At 43.7% G+C, this 7068-nt stretch overlaps 1 long non-coding RNA gene across 1 annotated transcript; it reads right to left on the bottom strand.

Annotated features, from left to right (window-relative positions):
* Positions 1-831: 831 nt before the first annotated feature.
* LOC143831337 (uncharacterized) lies at positions 832-5203 on the bottom strand. Its single transcript, XR_013228831.1, has 3 exons — positions 5138-5203; positions 2435-2475; positions 832-867 (listed from the first exon to the last, which is right to left on the bottom strand). It is a non-coding gene; the product is annotated as an uncharacterized LOC143831337 (long non-coding RNA).
* Between the last annotated feature and the right edge of the window lie 1865 nt (positions 5204-7068).

Below are 7068 nucleotides of genomic sequence, written 5' to 3'. Positions count from 1 at the left end.
TCCATCCCCAGATCTCCAGGAGTTTCTTGTTGGTAGCCAGGAGGCAACCCTAATTACAACTGATCAGGACTCAAATCTCCTGGGAACAGAGATCAATTCCCCTGGGGAAACTGGGAGATTTGGACTCGATGCCATCACAATCACATTGTGTTTCCTGGCCTTACCAAATTCAACTCTGCCAAGGAACTTCCCCCCAAACTCCAGAGTTGGCAATGTTGGCAGAGTTTAAAAATAAAAAAGGAGCACAACACCAGGCTGCTTAAAATAATACAATAGTTTTATTTAGGAAACTAACTCTGCATAGAAAGAGGAGAGAGTCCTACCTAAATGCCAAACTGATGTTCTGCATTCATTCAGTCTGTTCTGGAGGCAATTTGGGAGGAAGTGTGCTCAAAGGAGCAGGAAGTCTCCCAATGAGCCAATCAAGACAGAGGAGGAGATTATTTGAAAATGTTACTGTTCTGATTATGCTAAACACACAGGTCCAATGCCCACTGTAGGATATGCTTCATGTCCTTTTGAATCATGCACACTACCATTCTTGCATATTCCAGCAGACAATCCAACAGCAATGCCGCTCACCACCCTGAGATTGGGAAGCAGGCTAGAGTATAATAAGCATGACAACTGGGACCAAAGCTCAGATTGGAAAATGTAGAAAAGGAAGAGCCTGAAATCCCTAAAATGCTGCTCTTTCAACCAAGCAAGGACAGGTTAGATTACCAAATTTTATACCAAACCTGGCCGGTCCAGAGGCTTCATACTCCTGGCCAGTCATAGTAGTTGAAGTTCCTTGGATCTCTTCCAATACCATCTGAATAGGACTACAAGGCTTGAATATGCAGTTCTGTGTTCAAGATCACCAGTCTAAATTCAAGAAATCCCAAGGAGACGACATCTGAGACACTACAAGGGTTATTTACTATTTTGTTCTACTGCCTTCAGTTTTAAAATCAACCTGTGATTTAGATTACGAATCTCATAAGTAAGCCACGTGGCTTTGTCACATCCACCCCCTACAATATAACGGCCGCATCACGCTGGCTTTGCAAATCATCTGCAAACCGGAGATGTGTTTTAAATCCAGCAAACTCAGGAGAAGACTTTCCCAGCCATTATCAGGGAATGTCACAGATGGAGATATCTTCAGGGAAATCATGCCAGTATTATCAGAATATCTGACCAGACCATCATCCTTTTAATCTTCCTTTAATTTTGCTCCATTAATCCCATCAAGACCTTGTTATTGTGTTCAGTTTTGTGCAAGTAATGTGTTCAGTTTTGGGCACCCCAGTTAAAGAGGGATGTAGACAAACTGGAACATATCCAGAAAAGGGCAACAAAGATGGTGAGGGGTCTGGAGACCAAAACGTATGAAGAAAGGTTGGGGGAGCTTGGTATGTTTAGCCTAGAGAGGAGACGATTGAGAGGGGATTTGATAACCATCTTCAAGTATATAAAAGGGTGCCATATAGAGGATGGAGAAGAGTTGTTCTCTCTTGCACCAGAGGGATGGACCAGAATGAATGGGATGAAATTAATTCAAAAGAAATTCTGTCTAAACATCCAGAAGAAGTTCCTGACAGTTAGAGTGGTTTCTCAGTGGAACAGGCTTCCTCGGGAGGTGGTGGGTTCTCCGTCTTTGGAAATTTTTAAACAGAGGCTAGATAGCCATCTGACGGAGAGGCTGATTCTGTGAAGACTCAAGGGGGTGGCAGGTTACAGTAGATGAGCGATAGGGTTGTAAGTGTCCTGCATAGTGCAGGGGGTTGGACTAGATGGCCCATGAGGTCCCTTCCAACTCTATTATTCTATTATTCTATGATTCTATTGGACTGCTATGCCCAATCGTAGCCTCAATGTACAAACTGGGTTATAAAAAGGGGACAAAGGGTAGCCATTCTTGTCTCAAGTTTTGATTTCACACACACAAAATCTTCCAGTACTGGACCAGTTAACATTGCATGGTAATTATAACTTTCTTTGACCAAAATCCTACTTCCCTTTTGTACCCAATCACCTGTTATTTCCTCTGTGTGTACGTGTTAGTTTAAATTTGTGTGCTTGTATGTTAGGAACTTTTTATTTTGTTTCTCTGTAAAAATTTTATTAATTTCTAAAGTCCACCTCTTCTTCAGATTTCTGACTAGATCATCCCCTCATACTAGCTGGTAGAGATTCCTAATTACTGCCTCTCACAAGGCTTGTCTTCAAGAATTCCTAATTCCCCCATTATAAATAATGTAAATGACTTGATTTTATGCTATGAATATAAGGAGAACTGTGATGAAATAGTTCAGAACCAAGAAGTAGAAGTGAAATAATTAGGAAATGTACTATCTTGGAATACAAATAGCCAATGAGAGGAAGGCATAAGCTATCTTCTCAATCAAAAGTAGAATTTCTGGACTATGTAAATATGTAGGAAACTTACCAAACAAGTACTCCTATGGAAATGAAGAAGTGAACTTCTGCCTGACAACAAGCAATACAGGGAAACACTTGGAACACTGCTGTACATAAACGAATTGATGCATCCTGATATCACAGCAGCTATGGGCATGTTATGCAGAAAGATGGAATCAACAGGCAAAAGGGAATGGAATGCAGTAAAAAGACTTGCAAAGTATTTACATGGCACTGCACATCTGAAACTAAAGTTACTGACAAGTGACAATCCCAGACTAGTAGGATACATGGTTGCAGGAGATACTACAGACAGAAAATCAACCTGTAGACATTTATGGTAGTGGAACAGTCATCTGAAGCAGCAGGAAGGAAAAAACAGTAGTAGAAGAAGATTTGATTCTTATATACCACTTTTCTCTACCAGAAGGAGTCTCAAAGCGACTTACAATCACCCTCCCTTTCCTCTTCCACAAAAGACACCTGTGATGTAGGTGAGGCTGAGAGAGCCCTGATATTACTGCTCGATCAGAACAGCTTTACCAGTGCTGTGGTGAACCCAAGGTCCCTGCATGTGGAGGAACAGGGAATCAAACCAGGCTCGCCAGATTAGAAGTAACTCATATGGATACTACAACTGAAGCAAGACTCTGGAATAGAGGAACCCAGACCAGTATAACTCTTTGAAGACAATTAAGAGTGCATAAAACTTGCACAGATGAAGATCTACTCAAGATGAGAAGTATCATCTTGTAAGAAACATCCAAGAAGAAGGGCTTATTGAGATGAAATGATTGTAGACACACTCATCAAGACACTTTCTTGAGAAAAATTTGAAAGTCTACATAAGAAAATGAAAGTTGTGGACTTTGTACAAAGAAGAAGACCCGGAAAGGGGCAGCAAGAAGGCAATTAGATAAGATACTGATGATAGCACCTTCTCTCCTTTTAAGTGTAACTCCTTTTATGTCTCTAGATTGCTACTCTTAAGTCAATTTCCTTTACCTTCTTAGAATTGCCTCTCTCTCTCTCTCTCTCTCTCTCTCTCTCTCTCCTAGATCACAGTTCTCCTGGAGTTAATGGCATCTTTGGAAGATGGACTTCGGAGTGTTATTCCCCACTGAGGTTCTTCCCCTCCCCAAACCCCACTTTTCCAGGCTCCACATCTAAATCTCATTCTAGAGTTGGCAACTCTACAATCAACAAGAAAGGCAGACAATACACAATATTTGATTCCTGTTTTCTTTATCCAAATGCTAACAGCCATAACAAATCTGGCTTTCATACCTAGGGAATCATGAATTTGAAATTTCCCCATTATGAGACATCAGCAGATTTACAAGGAACTTTCTTGTTCTCTCCAAATTGTCTTGAACACTCATGAAAACATACATTTCTGACAATATAAGGTATACTAGATGCAAAGCCCGTTGTACCCAAGAATACAATGGGTGGTAGGATGCAAATCTACACTGTAGCCTTCCTGGGAGCTGGCTATATGGCAAAAACCTTCTGCCCACCCTTGGAGTCTTGAGCCCCCACCTCAAAACCTCAAGGAATATTCCTGATCCAGAGGACACCGAGTTCCAGCTGCAGCCTGGAAATCTCCTGGAATTGGACTATAGAAACCAGCTCCCCAGGAAAAAATGGCTGTGCCTCTACAATGACAACTTATCTCCAGGCTCCTGGAGATTGAAGTGCTTGCTTAGGAGGGGGGAACTCTGTGGCAGAAAGGATGCAGGATGGGAGAGGTTGAGACTTAGATATTTGCTGGAATTGCAGGTCATTTACAGGCAACAGAGATAAGTCCCCCTGGAGAAAAGCCCTGTGTTTGGACCCCATGGAGGTACAGGAATTCCAGGCTCCAGGTGGAAAACAAAGAAGAATGCTGGGTGGCAATAATTGATAATAACAATAACCAATAAATAATTCATAAACTTGTCACAGTTTCTTCTTTAATCAAAAAAGATTAATGGCTAGCAAACTTTGCTTAAAGAACTGAACACCTTTCAGTCAGTATGTTCTTCAGTCCAGTTCAATATCAGAGTAAATAAAAAACAGTTGTATACCCTGGGTCCCAGGGGGCTGGCAGGGAGGACATTTCTGGGCCTCCCACAGCCCCCCCTCCAGATGGCATACAGAGGCTGCATCAGGAGGTGGCTCTTTCTCCCCCCACCCCCCATGATCTCCAAATTGAAAGAGGCCAGGAGGCCAGGGCAACATATTGGCAGCAGGGCAGCTCCTCTTCCACCCAGCAAACTTCCGACACTGGCAGGAAGTTGGAGGTGGAGAGCAGACTCCTTGTTATGTTTTCCTGGCTGAGGCCATGACTTACTCATGAATAAACATTCCTTCTTGAAGGCAGCTTCTTTATTGGGTCTAAACTACCCTGGTGGGCCATTCCTGGATGAGGGACAATCAGGTAGTGGGTGACTTGTCAGTATGGGTTTTATAAGATTTACAAATGATACTGATTTTTCCTTAGGGCACATGCTAGGAAATGAATGTTAGCTAAAGTCACTCTGGAGAAGATGTTAAGGCCAAAGCACATTGGAGTCCATTCCAACCTGTTATGCATTTGTGAGAGCTTTACATAAATGGAATATATGTTATATATTATAAGACTCCTACAGATAGAAATGTGAAGCAGACCTCAGCAGCAAAGCCAAGATTGTTAAAGCCTTAGGGTTAGCGTCTGGTGAATAATGTAGGAAGGAGCTCCTTAACCCACTATTGGTGAACTCAGAAATTATCTGATGAGCTGACTTCTATCCAGTATGATTGCACATGATCTTCACATTCCTCCATGGAACTCTGTATTTTGACTCTTGTAAAGAGGCAGTAGGGCTGAAAAGGAGAAAAAAAAAGAATATGAATATGTAAAGTATGTTAAATTCTTAGGCATTGTGTAAGCAGGCTTAGAATATAAAGGTTAAAGACCAGACACATTAGGAACGGGAGTGAGTGAAACAGAAGGTGGGTCAGTCAGGAAAAGCCAGCATGAATAGAGCTGCATGGTAAGGAGGCACTTGAGTGAAACAACCCAGGAAAAGGGCTTGGTTCTATCTATAGTCCATGAACTGTGAGTGGCTGGATTCCAGACCCCCAAGGATAGGCTCCTGAAGCTGCTTTTGCCCCTTCCATTCACATGCCAGTTCCCAGAAATCTCTTACTTTATCCTATTCTCCCTTCAAGGGGAGAACTTACTGTTTGTTCATTAGCGAGAGAGCACCTAAATCCTCAGTCAAAGGGAAGCATCTTTCTCTCCTTGTTTGCATTTTTATTGGTCTCATTCTTCCCCTTTCTTGAACTCCCAGGCACCCCCACTCTCCTACCTTCCAATCCAACTGGGTGGGCAAGAAAGGGTTAAGTTCACAGCTGCGAGCCCATGCAGTATGAAGTTATGTTCAGACTGTTCCCACTGCTGCATGAAGTCAGCTGTCATTAGAGAACAAAGGCAGCCCAGGAGCAGCTCAAGTTGTGGCTCACTGGGAAGGCGCTGCAAGGGCTCCCTGATTAGGATTTCTAAATCAGCCTCATAGAGGCCTAAGAGAATAAAAGCTGCAGAACAATAAACTGGCTGCATTAATACAGTCAGCAACCCCCCTCCCCTTCCCAGCTCCTCCCCTCCTGCTCCTCCTCCCACTGTGGCTAACTCAACAGCATTTCCCCCCAAAGCCCAAGCCAGGCCTGGAATTGCATGACTAGGGTTGCCAGCTCCAGATTGCTGAAGATTTGGGCTTAGCAACATCTGATGGGATATATAGCAAGGGAGTACAATTTGGGATGACCATATTTGTACCTCTGTTCTTGCTCTATTAATTTGGATGGCTCTTCAGAACAATTTGGCTTAGGGCAATTGCTTAACACCTCAGGGTAAAACTTCTGCTCATTAGGGTAATTATTAAAAACCCTGATCCAGGATACTGGTCCGATAATGAAACTGTCCGTCATCCTGCCCTTGGCTGAAGAATTGGCCACTGGTAGTGGAGCCCATCCACCTGTTCTTCAGTGTTTGCTTCCTTGTGTTCCCTGGCCATCTTTTCTCAAGGTTTAATAGACAGGGGCAACTGTGTAACATTTCATGCTTAAGGCCTTCCAGGATGAGTTACATCAGAGTGCTGATAATGACCCATGTGTGCTACGATATATTCAGTGACTTCTTCCTATTAATAGTTTCTAGCTTGCCCATATTTTTTAGAAGCTATTATGGAGAGATATGACAGAGTTTTTTTGGGGGGGAGGGGAATGAAGCAAGAGCTGAGAGTTTGTGTGTGATAGCTGCAATATTATTGAAGGGGGGGGTGACCATGGACCTTGACCATTAGATCCTTTGCCCTGTGAATGTTAACACAGATATAGTCTCTCTGACACTGGGTACTGTCATGCACATTACAGTCCCAACCCCCGGTCTGGGGATCAGGACCAGTCCGTGGATCAGTTGGTACTGGTCCACGGCTCCTCCTTGTCCTCCTCCCTGGCTGCTGCCTCGGGGGCTACCCTGTCACTCTGCCGCCGGCTCACCTTTGGTGTTTTCTGGCAGCCGCCATGGCTGGGGCTCCCCCACGTCATGGCACTGCACAGTTCGCCAAAGCCCCAGCAGCAGCGGGAAATAAGGGGCGTCGGCGGGAAAGAAAGCAGAGCAGGGGCTCAGGCAGTGGC

This window comes from Paroedura picta, chromosome 3, assembly GCF_049243985.1.
Source record: "Paroedura picta isolate Pp20150507F chromosome 3, Ppicta_v3.0, whole genome shotgun sequence".
In the NCBI taxonomy this organism is placed as follows: Eukaryota; Metazoa; Chordata; class Lepidosauria; order Squamata; family Gekkonidae; genus Paroedura; species Paroedura picta.
The sequence above is the reverse complement of the archived record's forward strand: the minus strand, read 5'-3'. Positions and strand labels throughout refer to the sequence as shown.